The sequence below is a fragment of the Mytilus californianus genome, unplaced genomic scaffold (genome assembly GCF_021869535.1).
Source record: "Mytilus californianus isolate M0D057914Y unplaced genomic scaffold, xbMytCali1.0.p SCAF_8, whole genome shotgun sequence".
Classification (NCBI taxonomy): Eukaryota; Metazoa; Mollusca; class Bivalvia; order Mytilida; family Mytilidae; genus Mytilus; species Mytilus californianus.
Window position 1 is genome coordinate 52016808 of NW_026262734.1, and position 18341 is coordinate 52035148.

The 18341-nt window shown below is 33.2% G+C and overlaps 1 long non-coding RNA gene across 1 annotated transcript in view; it reads left to right on the plus strand.

The window, feature by feature from the left end:
• The first annotated feature begins 17182 nt into the window (after positions 1 to 17182).
• The window catches only part of LOC127710623 (uncharacterized), a 40401-nt gene continuing 39242 nt past the window's right edge, over positions 17183 to 18341 (plus strand). The window contains exon 1 of the long non-coding RNA XR_007986245.1: positions 17183 to 17374. This is a non-coding gene — a long non-coding RNA (uncharacterized LOC127710623). The remainder of the gene's footprint in view (positions 17375 to 18341) is intronic.

Below are 18341 nucleotides of genomic sequence, written 5' to 3' on the forward strand. Positions count from 1 at the left end.
ACATTTCATACTGTAAACTGTATATAGTGTATCACAAAACATTCATATCTAACATATACAAGACTTAGTGTTATTTTGAAATTTTTTCATGTCTGTGACTTAAAAAGACCAAATAACATATATTTGCATGTTTTTTCGATAATGACCAATATACGCCCCGCTGTCATCGGATCCTGGATCCACCCCTGTAACCCCTGTACTTAAAAGATATTTAATTTCGAGTGATTTCTGATCATTTCTGTCTCATGGATATTCACCTATACTTATACCATTAAAAATAATGTGTGTAAGACTGAAACGCCACAGCTGTCTTATGTGGAACTCTTATATTACGTTATGTTGTTTTATTATTACTTGATGATATGTTGTCTTTACATAATGATGTTTTGATATAACTCAATATGGCATAGTCATTACTTAATGATATTTCGATATTTCACGATATGGTTTCGTATTGACTTGATATAGTTTTATCATTACTTGATATGGTTTTGTCATTAATCAATGTGGCTTTGTCATTAGTCGATGTGGTTTCACCATTATTTAATGTGGTTGTTTCATTAAGCAATGTGGTTTTAACATTACTTGATGTGTATGTGACTTAACGTAATGTAGTTGTTTCATTACATGATGTGGTTTTGTTGTTTCGTAATGATGATTTGCCAATTCTTTATTATGGTTTTAACATTACGTAATGATGTTTTAAAATTTGACAATTTGACACTACATGATGTGTTTGTTTCAGTATTTGATGTGGTCCTTTCATTCTTTGATGTGGTTATCACATTACGTGACCATTTCGGAAAAACTAGTTTTATTTTTAAACCGATTTCACTATGTCGTTTGTTTAATGTCCTTTGAATGAGTTTCGCCATCCATTGTGTTCAAGTTCAAATTAAAGTTCGACTTGTTTTTCAGAGTTATTCGGTATGAAAAAAGGGAACGGCAGACAGAAATAAGAAAAAAGTACTAAACAATTTACAGTCTTTCGGCCATACGGGGGATATCCCTAAACAATTTGGTCCTGCCGTTTTTTTTTTCTTTCTTAGTTCTCAAATGGAAGCAGTATATATAATAATTCGTGAATGATTCCACGGAATTCTCGTCTCGTCTGATATTGCTGCTGTCAGTTAAAAAGCGTAATGTTGACTTTACATTTATTTGTACATTTATCGGTAAATACAAAATTAAAAAAAGAAATGTTTTTCTGTAGATGCTTTATCTTGATCTTGAAGAATAACTCCTATACAAGTTTTATACTAATTTCAAATTTATCGTACCAAAACAGTCTAATTCGGTAATATTTAATGCAAAAATACCTATATAGAAATAAGAAAATGTGGTATGATTGCCGATGAGACAACTCTCAACCAAATATTTACCACATGACGTAGAAGTTTTAAACAACTATATTTGACTGTATAGTCTTCAACAATGAGCAAAACCCATACCACATAGTATGCTATAAAAGGTCCCGAAATGAAAAATGTAAAAACAATTTGAACGAGAAACCTGACAATCTAAATGATGAAGACGCCGACGCCACTAACCACAACGAAATATAGGTTTGTTGTGTCTCACTGCCGCTACATTAATGTCCCAGGTTCAACACAAAAAGCAAAAGACTTGTACTTATTGGTCTGCAATGAGACACTTTAAATCAACTCACACTAAAGTTACAGGGAAATGGGGGGATCGGAATAAGCGACAAACATCAATTCTATAAAATATGAATTCTTTTATTTTTTTTACCGTGTATAATTATTTGAACATATACGAATATCAATCTGTTATTATTATAAATTGCATACTCTAATATATATCGCACTAATTGAAACAACAAACTTTTTGGAATATCTGTTTCACAAGTGATGACGGATATGTTCCAGTTTTCGTACCACAACCCCGTCATCTTTTCTTCGAACGGGAACTACCAAATAAAACCAAATCACTGGGTTTATACTTTCACGAATAACACGACGGCTACCACACGTTGAGCAGAATCTGCTTAACCTTCTGGAGCACGCGAGATCATCACCAATGGATTTATATTACCCAGTAATACCGATCTATTGATTTAAGCCTATTGGAACTTTTTTTTACATTTTCTTATGTTGTGCTGTTACATTACAGTCCGAGTTTAGGTTAGGGTTTAGCGCTCAAACTCCGCCACGTGCACTTTCTGTATGTGCCTGCCCAAGACACTTGAAGAACCTGTGTGTCAAATTTGTTTTTCGTAGATTGTTTTGTTATAGATTTGAATTGTTTCACATTTTCACGTGGTTGCCTTTGTAGCCTTTTTTTTACTATACTGTTCGTTGAAGGCTGTACGGTTGCCTATGATTGCTTACATCCATTACTGTGACATTTAAACTTTAGTAGATAGTAATCTCATTGGCAATCATTACACATCCAACTTTATTTCAATTTCTATGTTGTGTTTTGTATACTGTAACATTGTTTATGTTTTGTACAAATACCCCTAAGCCCTCTTTTCGGAAGCCCGAGCAAAAGCCCTTGATCTTCGATAGAAAAATTTAAATACCGTGACGAACTCATATTAGATAACTCCAATTTTAACTCGAAATCTTAATCTAAACGAAACTCATATTCGATTCTAATTCAAACTCTACCCCAAAAGGCTCCTCAAATTCAAAGTTGAAGTCGAACTCATTATTGTAACTCGAACGCTACCTTTGACTCAATCTTGAAATTGATACTGAAACTCAATGCTACTAGAACTTTTATTCTAATAATGGCTTGAATTATAACTTAAATCGAAGACTTAACTCAAAGTTTAATTCGAAACTTTAATCTAAACTCTAAGTTTAATTCGAAACTTTAATTTAAACTCTTAACTCGATGGATGGCCACACTCATCCAAGGCACATAAAACATGGAAATTTATGATCTAAAAATAGAACTAGTTCTTTCCGAAATGGTCACATGGTTTTACCTCCACCACGTAATGTAAAAACCACATCAAAGAATGAGAGGACCACATCAAATACTGAAACAAACACATCATGTAGTGTCAAAACGTCAAATTTGTAAAAACATCATTACGTTATGTTAAAACCATATGAAGAATTGGCAAATCATCATTACGAAACAACAAAACCACATCATGTAATGAAACAATTACGTTACGTTAAGTCACATACACATCAAGTGATGTTAAAACCACATTGCCTAATGAAACAACCACATTAAATAATGGTGAAACCACATCGACTAATGACAAAGCCACATTGATTAATGACAAAACCATATCAAGTAATGATAAAACTATATCAAGTCAATACGAAACCATATCGTGAAATATCGAAATATCATTAAGTAATGACTATGCCATATTGAGTTATATCAAAACATCATTATGTAAAGACAGCATATCATCAAGTAATAATAAAACAACATAACGTAATATAAGAGTTCCACATAAGACAGCTGTGGCGTTCCATTAGACCACCATTTTCTACATGAGGAAGTGTCTGTACCAAGTCAGGAATGTGACAGTTGTTTTCCATTCATTTGATGTGGTTAAGCTTTTGATTTCGCCATTTGTTAAGGGACTTTCCGTTGTGAACTTTCCTTTGAGTTCGGTATTTTTGTTATTTTACTTTGTTCTGTTAAGCCGGGATGTACTCGTGTCAGGCTTATGAATTTTTGTCAGATGTTCGGACTTCTCGGGTAAAATATTTTGACCCATATCACCCACTTTTCTTTTCATAGAAGACTTCAATAGTTCATAAAAAGGTCATTACCAAACTTTAAGCAATATCTAGATTTTGTTTTCTTACGATTTGACTAGACCCAAAAATTGCCAATGCTATATATAAGATAAAAGTCCGAGTCAGCCTTTTCCCGCCATTTAAAAAAATCAAATACCGCAAAAAGGAGTTTCATAACCTATCAATGTTTTTAGCTTATTTTGTTCCTTTACTAATGCTCTTCTGACTTATAGTATCAGTTTTAAATTCTAGATTTGTTTAATACCAGCTATATTTCCTGCTAGTGATTTCATACGATTCACACACCTTCTAAGCATTGGGCTTGGATGAAACATTTTGTCCTGCATTTTTTTTTAGTTGTATTCTCTATGCTGCCTTTCTTATTTTTCAATCTATTCTTAAAAAACGTCTTTGTGTATACCGTCTCTGTTTATTTGCAGCTGATTCAGTATTTAAGATATTTGTGTTCTCAGTTTGGTATCGTCTCTGTTCCAGTTGTTGCCTTAGTTGTTGTATGCCTTACATCTTGGGAAATATTTAAAAACTTCTGAACATTTTTTGTTTTCCGCTTGCAGAAAGTTCTGTGGGAATTAGATAATCGCGCCAAAGACGTGATCTCGTTTCCCGCGTTGTTTAAAAAAACTCATGAATATTCATACTTCCCTAGGCCCGTGATAAGTAGAGTCTATCTTCGATTTCGTTGCAATCCTCCAAAAACTTTGGTTTTAGTGAACACCATTCATGCGTTTATGGGCATCGTCACTTCCTTCCCATGTTGAGCGAGCGATTGAAAAAATATGATGCTATATTGCAGGATTTATTCGGCAAATTAAATTCTTATAATTGATAATCAGCACTGACTGCTGTCATTAGGGAATTGTGATTAAGTACATACGGAACAAACATTATTTCTACTTTATCCTGCATAATGACGACCACGAAGACGGGCCCCTCTATCTGGCAAATGACGTCATAAAGGCGCGCATAAAGGACATTACTCGAAAGTCCCCCTGTTATATTTCGTGTGACACACATTGTGTACATGTGTCTGTTCCTATGAGAATCCGAATACCGCTCAACGAAATCTTGTGAAGTCTGATCTGAATTATCTAAAGGACTATAAACTATATATTTAGGAGACAAATAAAGGCAACAGTAGTATACCGGTGTTCAAAAACTGCCAGTCACCTTTGATAATATTTCTCACCAGGACAATATCATTTTGAAACTAAACCAAACATAATGTTTCAAATTGTCACGGTATCACAGCTTCAAGTGATTACTTCGATTTTCAACAACACTATATATCGTACTTTTTAACATATCACCCGGTACTTAAAGAGGGTCTGGCTGGGGTTTACAGAATAGAGCATAATGAACAAAAAGTGCAGAATAAATGGCTAAAGAAAAAAAAGAATAGAGAAAAATAGGACAAACAAACATAAAGAATAAAGATTAATTTGGTGCTAAAATATAAAGAATAGAGAATAGAGGGCAAAATTTATAAAGAAGAGAGAAAAATGGCTAAAAAATTAGAGAATTAGAGAATACAGAATTGAGTTGACTCCCATCCAGACCCTCCTTAAAGATGGCTATCAATTTACCTCTTTGTTTAATAATTTTACAAATTGTATACGCCCGTCATCGACAGGGTGTAGTGAGGGTATGCAGTTGTCCGTCTGTGCATTCAGATGTACAAAAACTAGAGAATGCTTTGTCCAAATATCATGAAACTTGAATGAAATATTCAAATCGGTGGAAGATAGTTCCCTTTTGATTTTGAAAATGTTGTCTTTCAAGAGAGAAGGGACTTTACAGTGTCACGCACTTCTGCTAGTATACATGTATATTATGTGACTTTCAGCAGCCATATGCTTGATATATATATCTATGATAATAATTTTACGCATAAGGTTTTTCTCGTGCCAGTTTTTCTATGGAGCCTTTCAACTGAATTATGGTTAAATGTAAGTCTTTTGAAATATTAAAATATTTCATTTTATTCTTGCCACAATTTCAAAAATGCATGAGACAAGCGTTCCATGCGCTCTTAGCACATCTTTTTATTCGTTTTATCAACAACAACAAAATGTGATTGAAAGTCTAAACCAACACTTTTACACGATGATAAGTAAAGCTATGTACTTCCTTTCATATATGAGTCATTTTAAAAAAATGTCGAATTTTGAAATTGCAAAATTGATTTAAAGTTACTTATTCAAACAACCCTCGTCATAAGCAAATCAAAACAAACAGTACTTATAGAACAACATATACAAAGATGCAATCTTGATAATGTCATACAAGAATATATTGAAACATTTTTTGATAGGTGGTGCAATATTTTGTCTCTCCTGTTACTATGTTCAAAAGAAATTTCGGGTTAATTAGAAAAGGTTTCGATAAGATTTTAAGCTTGTTTTTCGTAGCCAATAAGATGGTTTTCAAGAGTAAAAACTTCTATATATATTCATTCTGTGAAATAATAGTTTTTTGGCCAATTTACCATGTTGTACTGAAAAGTGCCTCTAAAATTTGGTTTTCAAAGGTTATAAAAATAACCACCAGCAATGCAAGTCTAAGATAGCAATTCATAATGTTCAGCATTTTTTCTTTCTTTCAAATAAACCCAACATCAAGTAAATCCCTCGCATGTTGGTTTACTTTTGTCTTTATTTTATTGGTAACAGGAACGTACGTTAATGATATATCACTATATTAAGTTCTATCCTGTTACCCTTTTGTCTATCCTGTTACCGATAGCAGTATTTCACCTGCAAATGCTAAATTGCGAAGATTAAGACGTTATAACCTTTAGATGAGTTCAAATAACGAAAAATTTAATTATGTGTGCAACTATATGTTATTATAAAAGTTTTAAAGACGTTTCTATCTACTATATTGTCTATCCTGTTACCATAGCAACCATAGTAACAGGATAGACATAACAGGATAGACAAATTTCTTCATTTTTGAATGCTGTTGTGAAATAACTACTGTTGATGAATTGATAATGTTTTTCTGTTGTGATTTTGGTTTCCAACACGTTATTGCACTTTTTACAAGTATACTATTGGTGTAATTAATCAATATGATGGTAACAGCATAGACATGACAAAAATGTACCCACTATTTTTTTTCACTAAATGTCTTGAAATTTCTTTTGTCTACTCTGTTATTCAAGAAACTTGCTGTGTTAAATGTTTAGGTTACCTTGTGATTTTGAAATCAACACTGACTAGTTCAATATTCATAGGGAGAACAATTAAACGGCTGATTTAAGTAGCGGTAACAGGATGGACATGAACTTCATGTACGCTGATTGAATTTAGTTTGTAGAAAAAATGTTACATATAATAATAAAGAAGCTACGATTTTTCGTTAGAGTTATTATTAACGTTCTAAAAAAGTCCCTTTTGCAGATATCAAGGCGATCAGAACAAATGAAAAAAATCATTTGAAATGTGTTACTCTGACACTGTACGCACATAAAATACACAAAAATTCTACAAACTTTCATTTAAACACTTACAACTGCATTCTCCATTAGAAATAAAAAAAATTAGCATGGGTGTACAGAAAATTCGACATTTTTTGAAAATGACCCATATCCAACAGATTCATGTTTGGTCAAGGGTGTTCCACGATGCCTATACAAACATTTGTAATAACAAAATATGCATCAAAATTGTCTCTAAAGTGTACAGCGATGTATAACAATTTTTTGTTCGTTTTAATAGAATCCAAATCTTCTTTCAACATAGTTATAAAGTCTTTGATCTTTCGAAAAAATTTCGCCAAGCTGAAAAAAATTGATAAGCACAGATATTGAATTGAATAACATGTTTTATTGTTTTGTCACCCGCGCGTCGTGCATCGGGGGATATGCATCATTATAATGGTCTCCATCCGCACGTCCATCCGTCCGAAACACATCAAATTTGAATACTCCGAGACCGTTTGAAATAAAGCTGTCATACTTGGAGAGATTATTGTCGTCATATTCTTTTGACTGTGCTACGTGCTACTGTATATCGTCAGTTTGATTTGACAAATTTTACGCGAGTTATTGAATTTTGATCATTTTTTCAGTATTGTAACAAAAACGCCTTATGAACGCAGCTCCTCCGAGTCTTTTTAACAATTTACTGAAAGAATACTTAGTAGGACTGTTTGCCGTCAAATGTATTTGACTATATCATACCGCCATTTTGTTTGATTATTTTTAAAGGAGTTATGGGACTTTGACTATTACTTTTATTAGTATTTTGACAATAAAACCTGTTAAGGCAACTCCTCTGAAACCATTTGACAGAAAGTTCTCGTAATTGATAGGATTGTTTGCAATAAAGTGTACAGTATCGTAATTTTTGGCACATTTAATTACTTTCAGTAACGAGCATCATAGCATATTAACGAATAGATCTTTTCATAGAAATATCGTAGAAATAACTGAACTGTTGTCTTGGTAGAATATAATAATTCTGCATTGTCAATCTTACAAGTATAATGAACAATATACAAACAAGAAATAAGCTACATGACTCTGTATAATTAATCGTTCCAAGTTGACAAGTTGATGAAACATTATCAGTCACCCATTACCGCGTTTTCCGTTTTGAGATGCTGGTATTTTATACATGTCAGCTACGCCTAGTGACACAAAGAAAAAAACGAGGATTAAACTGATACTGTGTAAACATGTTGATTCTCTAGATGGATTAACATTGATTGCTATAATCTTTCCAAAAATTGGTTCATGAATCAAAACGTATGCTTATAGTGGTCAGGATCACGTGTCTTGTGTCTGGAAAAGTTCAAGTTCACCGATTGCGGTACACATCCATCATCTTCCCTAACTGTTAGTAATAACAACGTATTTGTTGTTGTTTTTTTTTTTGGGGGGACGACACATTTCTTTTTCTTCAGTAAATATCTCGAGATAAATATTTACAGGGTACGCTTGAAATTGAAAGTTTGACATGATCGAGAAACTAAATTGTTAAGGCATTTAAAAGCATCTGAACACAAAGGTAAAACTCATAAAACGAATAAGGTCAACTTTGCTTGAAAGAGCTAGTGTTAGGTTTTTTCTCGATAGGATAGGTTTGAAGGTCTTAATGTGAGGGTCTAAATAGGGTTTTTAGAATAAAGAACAATGAGCAACATGATCTAAAAGATTAAACAGTTTGCATTGTTTTTTTACTTCCTGGTAAGATTACATACCAAATACGAATGTTTGACGACCGGGCAAAAAAGATAGTACAGGTGATATGCTTTTGAATAGTATATGATTTAGTCGTAGGTTAGGTGGGTGCATTAAAAATGAAATTTTATGGTTCATATCACTCGACTATAAACGTTTGATAGCCGAAAATGTATAACAATCTATGGTCAGATTTACCTAAATGATTTCTAAATTTATCAATGGCAAATTGAAGAAAGGCATGTTTTAAATCGTGCAAGCCCTTTACTCAATCCAGTCCTCTTTTCCTCGTTTCTGACATAGAAGAGAGAACGGAAACGGGGAGTGCGCTAAGAAACAACGACCTGCTCAAAGAGCAGAAAACAGCACAAGGCCACCAATGGGTCTTCAACACAGCGAGTAAATCCCGCACCCGGAGGAGGGAAACGAATGAATCTCCGTATGTGTACTGACCACGAGCAACACGACGAGTGCAGCGTATTGAGTAGGATCTGTTCACCATTGCGGAGCACCCGAGATCCCCCCCGGGTATTTGTTACGGTTCTTATGGCTGTGTCTTTGGTATTCTATAAGTATTTTGTCGAATGGTTTCGTTGTCTCGTCGGGTGGTTTTTTTTGCAATGGATTTATCGCTTTTCTTAAATTTTTGATTGTCCCTTTGACATTTTTTCGCCTTTTTTTTTCAGAAAGGTACTCTATATATTATTTTAATGCATAACTTTCGTTCAACACATTTTGTTAAAACTTGACTCTCTTCTCATTAAAGTACGTGGTTTGAATAATAACGAAATCTTTTGAATATATTATTTTGATGTTTTCCAATCGCTCTGTAACATATATGCAAACATTTTGGAAATTTGAATATAATAATATATGTTTATATCCAAATATTAGTGTAACCTGCATAAAACGGAAACTTTGTAAACATCAAGATTGACATACGTATACATTGCACGTGTTGTGTTGTTACTTCACATTACCCGTGTTGTGTTGTTACCAATACATTGTACGTGTTATGTTGTTACAAATGCATTGCACATGTTGTATTGTTTTAACTAATACATTGCACTTGTTGTTTTGTTATAACTAATACATTGCACGTGTTGTATTTTTACTAGTACATTACACGTGTTGTGTTGATTCTAATGAACTGCACGTGGTCTTATGTTACTAATACATCTAGTTGAAACTTCTTCTAATCCTTTGTCACATAAGTACTATGTCTGTCATATCATGTTGGCAGGTTAAGTGATGTGCTGCATATATATAATTAAGATCCTCATCATTTCAATTCATTGTTATTATAATTTTAGTAAAGAATATTGGTATATTTTGTAGAAATACAGATCTGTAAGGTTGATAACACGAATAAGTATTTCGAAAAATGCCTAAACCCGGATTTAGAATGCAATTGAAAGAAAACGAAAAACTAATATTCTGGATTGAAGAAACGTCTATAGAAAAAACATTGGAGGAAATCATCAGTTTAGTATCTTACGGGGATTTCAATAAGGCGTATTGTCTGCTGAAGAACATATTGTATAGCACATCAAAACTCAACAACAATACAACTATGTTAATATTGATATGTCAGTTTGTTTTGTTCTTCATCAAATGAAGAAGACGTTTTGCACTTCGTTCGTTTTTTGCTGAACGGAGGTGCATGCGTAGGCGTAGTTGATAAATCTGGAAATTCTGCTATAAAATATGCTAACAGAAACGGATTAAGGAAAATCAAGAAGATACTTAATGCTGAAATAACTCTTGGAATCCTTGACCAATACAACGTTTTTTTAGTTTTTTAAAAAGTCGTATGAGGAAATTAAATTCGTTTATCAAAAAAGTATATTTTGATGTATAAAAAAAAATATTTTTAAAGACAGAAAGACGAGGAATATTATTTGTGTATCATTATATTTTATTTGTTTAAAACAGCGATCATTTTTTGTCCTCTAATGTGGCAGAACAGCTAGGAATGAACAGCAATGTGCATTCTAAGTGACACAGCAATATGTCTCAGTTTAAGTTTGCTTAATACACCATTTAAAGATATTGTCAGTCCATTAATGGTAAAGTTAAAGATGTGTCTGATTTCTGCAAGGACCACGTAGGAACATGCAATGTCATTTTTCTGAACGCAAATGACAAAAAACTTGCATTGACATGTAGTAATTTGAAGTCTGCCGTTATACGGCCTGTCATTGAAACAAGCATGGAATATATATTGTATTCTTTGTAAATAATGAGAAGATGGTTTTGTTTCTGTTTTATATACAATAGTTTAGTATACAATACATGTTTTCATTTATTGAGTTGTTATTGTGCTTACTATTCTTCAAACTCTCATATAACATGTTTATTAGAAAAAAATAAAAGACTTTAAACAAATCATCTGTGTAGCATTGTTGTTTTTAATGGAACTTACGAAAAAATTGTACACTGGCAATACATGAATAACTATGACCATTATAGCTATACGCTAAATGTGTACATAATCAGTACCAGAATACCCATTGCATTAACTAAATGTGTACATTATCAATACCCGTATCACTATAGCAATCCGTTAAATGTGTTCATTATCAATACCATAATAGGTATAGCTACCCCATACATGTGCTTATTTATCAGTACCAGAATAACTATAGTCATCCGCTAAATGTATACATTATCAGTACCAGAATAATTATAATAGACAGTGGCGGATCCAGAAATTTTCATAATGGGGGGGGGGGGGGGGGGGCACTGACTGCGCTTAAGAGGGGGACAGCTCCAGCCATGCTTCAGTGATTCCTTATATAATCAACCAAATTTTTCCCACAAAACCTGGGGGGCCCGGGAAAACACTTTCAATCCGCCTCTGATAGATACCCGATAAATGTGTACATTATCAGTATCACAATATCTATAGCTATAGTCGGCTAAAGAACATATCATATAGGTCATCCAAACTCAACTCGATAAATGTGTACATTATTAGTACCAGAATAATTATAGCTATCCCATAAATGTGTACATTGTCAGTACCTGGATAACTATAGCTCTTGTCTGCTGAAGAACATATCATATATCTGCCATATTTAAAGTACCCTTCCTTCATTTAACCAGAATTATATTCCGGTTTTAAATTTGGCTCTAGGAGCTCAGTCTTAAGTTTTATGTGAAGTGATGCGTTGACTACTGTTTTTTGTCATGATTGTGTCTGTTTTTCTGTGGCTTCTTGCTCATGTTAGTATTTAAATTCTGTTTGAATGTTATCCGTTTTGAACTTGCCCTTGAGTCTGAATTTAGAATATGTGGGAGTGATGCATATTTAATCCTGTTCTTTTCGTTAAGGAGATTTTTTATGGAATATCTGATTCACAGATGACAACGGATAGCAACCACAATCCCGTCCTCCTATTCCCTGAATGTGACCTAACGTATTTAGCTAAGTTTGTACTTAAATGATCAACACGTCGGGTGCCACATGTGGACGAGGTCTGCTAACCCGTCCGGAACACCTGCGATCATTCACGGTTTTTGATGGGGTTTGTGTTGCTCAGTCTTTAGTTTTCTATGTTATGTTGTATATGCTGTTGTTTGTCTTTTGCTCTTTTCTCTTTTTTTCCATGGCGTTGTCAGTTTATTTTCGACTTATGAAATTGAATGACCCTTTGGTATCCTTCGCCTATTTTTACAACACCATCAGCTATCTTTTCCAATAATCTGTCTTCTAATTTCTTTTCGCAAGTATCCATAATTAATATTTAGTTTCTGATCCATGAATATTATGCCTTCACGGTGGTCTAGCTGAATTGACTTACGACTCCTGGCAAATTGATATTTTATTTGGTCTTTGTTCGTCTAAGTAAAGTTTTTGAGTCAAAAACTGTTTACTAGTTACATTTAACACTGACAGTTTTGAATAGTTTCTAAATACACAACATACGAGTTTTAGTTTTAAATACACTATATTTGCAGAACATTTAACACCAAGAAAAATGTTGTCTTGTATTTATGACAAAATATTGGAATTCATGCGTAACTATGGGTTGGCTTTTCGTATTCATTATGTTCATCACTTATATATCATACAACTGTTATGAGTGAAATGGAGTGTATTCCTCAAGGGGTAAAACCAGCTGCGCAGACAGATTAAGCATCTCCTGCCAATAATGGGATTTGATAGTTGGTGTGAATACATCACATATCTTTGTTCGTTGTTAATTGATTTAAAGAATTAATTTTGAATTTGATTTACCTCTCTTTAATCAAACTCGGTTCGTTTAATCAACATACCTTGACTAAATTATGAGTAAGAATTAAAACGGTCATATCTATTCCGAAATTCTTTTCAGGCGTGCTCTGGTTTTGGCCACCAGGAGATATGATGTCACCATTTACAGTATTTTTAAACTTCGTCTCTGACCTATTCTTGTATCATTGCTCCATGAAGATGGAACAATGAGGGAAACTTATAAATCAGATCTTGTCGGCTCTTTCTATACCAGATTTTGACCCTTCACCGACAATATATGTGAGATGGTATGGCTATAATTAAATGCATTGATGCAAATAAGCATATAATCATTGGAGATCTTCCTCGTACTTACTGCAATTATTTAATAATTGAACACGCAGTATCTGGTGTTTTGACCGATATGATGTAAAACACTCCATCAAGTCAGCTCAAAGAGAGCGTTCTAACAGAGTCATTGATCATGCAAAAGTGTTTCAAGTGATAAAGCGAAGAAATATTCCCGAATGGAAGAAATTTCTTGCTGATAAAGAAAACACACATACAATCATTAAATAATTTGGTGACCTCTTAGTCATTAGGATTAACCCGCCATTAGTGCTCCCTCAGTTTTTTTTTATTAAATGGCAGGTTCCTTTGATCATCCCGAATTTTCTAAAGTTATTTCTGACCAGAAATTCGCTGAATGTCTTGAATTGTTCGGTACTCAAATACGGCTGAAACCTGCATGACCATCAAGACTTCACACCCAGACACCAGGCTGAAGGAAAAAAAAAGACAGGATCATTTTTAAATTATCTGATACTGACGTCATTGTAGTTTGTACAATTAAACAGATTACAAACACGAATGAATTTTGTGCATATTCTCCAACTGTTCTCTTCTCTCTCTGAAATCATTTTCAAAGCCTTTTTTGCCGTACATGCTCAATATGGATGTGGCATTACGTCGTCTTTATGTGGAATTGGTAAACCGTCAGTGTAAGAATTGTTGTAAGAGAAAGTACTGGATTTCAGTGATTTGAACAATTTAAGAGATTTCGACAAAGATACTACCATATCATGTTCTGACGGTCTGTGGCAAGGCTTTATGAAAAAATATATATAAAGGATTCTGCATTCTGTCATTAGGACATAAACACACTTTGGGTAAAATTTGCTACAACTTGGGGTGCACGTCTGGTCAGATTGCCACCATCAGAAGAGCAAATCCTTCGTGCCTCATTTAAGAATAAATATTGCACGATCTCGGTCTTGCAAAATCCCTTCTGCTTTCAACGTTGGAATACGGGTTGAGATCGGTCAAAGATTCCTTGCATCCTGTCTTCTTTGAAGGAAACATGTGAGGAGATTTCTTCATGATCTCGTGTGTTCCTGTAAGGGCATGTTACAATATATATGTCTTGTGTTTGTGTCGAACAAAACCTTGCATACTTTGCATATACGGACATTATGTTCCTGTCATGGATCAGAATCCTGTAATAACATGCAAACGCCTACTCCGACAGAAGACGTTTGAGGACTAAATTCTAATTGTCAGTAAAGCTTTTTTGCGACTAGTTAAGGTGCATTTTTATATTGTACCACTAAGTCCTGAATTACAAATTGCTAAATTTCACAAAGTAAAATGCACTTCTAGTAATTTAAAATAAAATTGAGAATGGAAATGGGGAATGTGTCAAAGAGACAACAACCCGACCAAAGAGCAGAAAACAGCCGAAGGCCACCAATGGGTCTTCAACACAGCGATAAAAATCCCGTACCCGGAGGCGTTCTTCGGCTGGCCCCTTAACCAAAATGTGTACTAGTTCAGTGAAAATGGACGTCATACTAAACTCCGAAACATATAAATAAACTAAAATTAAAAATCATACAAGATTAACTAAGGCCAGAGGCTCCTGATTAGGGATAGGTGCAAAAATGCGGCGGAGTTAAACATATTTAGTGAGATCTCATCTCACCCCTATTGTAAAATGCTTGTTAAAGTTGTTTGGTTATTACGCCCTAATTTGTGTTCCATTTGATGTATTTCATAAAAACAAATAGTCATTTACACCCACATATTAGTCTGTTTTGAGACAGTTGTACTGCAATGTTGGCGTGTACCAACCTAACTCTAAGTGTACAGAATAAAAACTATTATTTTGCTAAACTAGATATTTTTCTGTTCATTTGGTATGCTTCTGACGCCCGTTATATTCAACTTTATTGTACAATCGAATCAATTTTTCGGTACAATTTATTTTTTATGATGATTTCCAACTTTATGTATGAAACTTTGAATAAGAAAAGAAAACCTTTGCTATTTTGAAATTTTATCTTTGCGATTATTTTTTATGATTAAATTTTGAAACTGTTCACTATGGTAATAAGATCAAAATTCAATTAAAAATATAATGAATGCAATGCTCGATTAAATAGGCTAACGAAGTTGTCAATTTAGTTGAAATACAGCCAAAGGTAGTTTATAAATCAAATTTGCGAATTTATCCTTGATTATTGAATGCAGGTTTGTTCATTTATCTGCCAGAATAATCTGTTGCTCACTTATCTGCCAAAGAAATCTTTGCCTTTTAGCGTATACAGATTTTACACAATGTCAAATAAGTTGTTATGAATGAACGCTTTTGTGAACTTATTACATGTATAAAACAGCACATAGGACATTCCAATCGTGTTTGTAAATCTAACTGAATTGCGATAAGCTATTTTGAAATCAATCTTTAGAAGTTAATAGTTGAGCAATTGTGTTTTATTAAAGATTTACACCGAATGACATTTATTAGGAACAAAAACATAAACTGGTTTGAATCAAAACATTTAGAATCTATATCATTATTTTTATTTATTATCCTGTTTTTACAAACCATTACTAGATCAAAGACATGATTGTCAGTCACGCATATATAAAACAAAGAATACATTGAATGGTTATTTCAACCGAGCTTTGTATTTTAATCTGGGTGTCACATATAATTGCAGCTAACTAAATAATCGCATTCGTTAAACGATAGTCAAAATGTCTATATAAAAAATCTATAATAAATTTGTTTTAATGTCAAAAAGTCTCTCGCGTAGTTCTTAGCTCACATGTTGGAACAGAAAGGGGAAAGTGGATGCAAATCATTTTATTGGTCTTTCCTTTATCCTATCACAATCGTATTTAACAATAAGGAAATATTCAAAGCAACAAAATCTCAACTTAAAATCAAATCAAATAATTTCGGAAAGCGTTTTCAATTTGACAGAATTCAATACAACTGAGCAGGCTGCAAATAGTATTAATACGGTCATTGTATGAACAGTTACTGTAGAAAATGTTTTAACAATTCGAATGATAAAAGTTTTTCAACCTAGCAGAAATTGGCAAACATCGGATTTTGTAAAACTTTTGTTTTTGTTTTTAGATTTCACGTCTCTTCAACTTTATCATTTATTTGGTGACAACTGGCTTATATTTTAACAAAATATGTTTTTTTTTCTAACCTACTGTTTTCGTGTTCTAAAGTTATTAACTATGATACTTCAACAAAGTGTAATATCGGTTTTTCTTTGCCAATTCAAATAAATGCAGCGATCGAAAATATCTTTTTCGTCAGCTATAAAGAAATCAAAATGCTAGAAAATCTAGTACGTAATCGGAAACAGGTCAATTATTATCATTTGATTTTAGCATCACGCCTGTACTCTTAAAACTATATGTCATATTTGACAGTAAGGTGTTGAACAGCCCTTTAGAAATTCTAAAAGAATGTACAAAGCTACAACAATAATTTGCTTGATGGAAAAGTTCATCATTATGTAACACTAACGCAGAAAGATATATCTTAATGCAAATTATATTTACAAATTTCAAATTTCATTCCCGTCACTATTGACCAAAATAGAAATGCAGAAATCACCAAAGTAAGATGTAGAAGATTAAATACTATTTCACAGATTGGTGTAATATCAAATCATGATCATGCTTAAACTTGTCCAAAAAATTGTCGAATATGATAAGTCGAAAACACAAACAATGACGTCCTAATTTGGAATTGAGTGTGTTTTATAAGTTTAAATAATGATTGGATACGTAAGGATTACTCTTTTTTGAAAGTATAACGTGGTGTGTGTACGTCTGAAAAGTATTCAACTTTAAATGTGTTTATTAAAACTTTGGAATGAACCATAAGTACGATTCTATTCATATGAGGTAAATATAAGTCTTACTTAAATATACGAAACTATCAAAGTTGATATCATGAGTTGCTAACATGCAGTATTTGATTATTTATAAATTGTTATGATCATTCAATCTTTTCTATGTAAGTTCGCATCATCGAAAAACTAAACGACATGACTAACAATCTTCACCTTGCAACATCTCTCAGTAGACAAAAAAAGAAAACTATTGGATTCGACAATTGAGAACTGCGACACGATATGGTTGCAATGACAAAATGATGGTATATGTATTCTATCTGGTCCTTCCTGTAGCTTTGTGAATATGATGAACATTTTCAACTCTACTCCTCGACGTAATGGTCATCGTCATTTTACATCATATACTCTCCATGATGTCTCTATCAATGATCTGCTGTTGTTTATATAACGTTAGATATTCATCATATTTGCACGAATCTATTCATTACCCCTTTCAAAACTTCATTCTCTGTACAACCAATGTTACAAACCCTTATTTAAACCAATACACACTTACATCATTTCGGATATTGCTATTCACCGACAGTTCGCATTGGAAAAGATGAAAAGGAGAAAAGATCCTTTCTAAAACTTTCTAATGCTAACAAAGATCTCGATGCAATCATATTGGCCTTATGTGCAACACTTTTCATCATAAATCAGTTCACACGAAAATACATTTCAATTTTAAAGGAATTCTGTACCCTTCATTTCTCTTCCAAACCAACCCTGAACGGGTCTATGAATACCAATGCTAATTCAATATTTAAAGACCCGACTGTTGCAAAACATTTGACGTGTTCCTTTATTCATATAAGGTGGACTTCATACAGAAACTTATTAGGGAAAAAGAAAGGAATTTGGCAGTATCCTTTAACATTACTTTCCGCTATGTAGATGATGTTCTCTCCCTAAATAATTCAAAATTTGCTGACTTTATCGTGTTGAAGGCCGTACTTTGACCTATAATGGTTTAC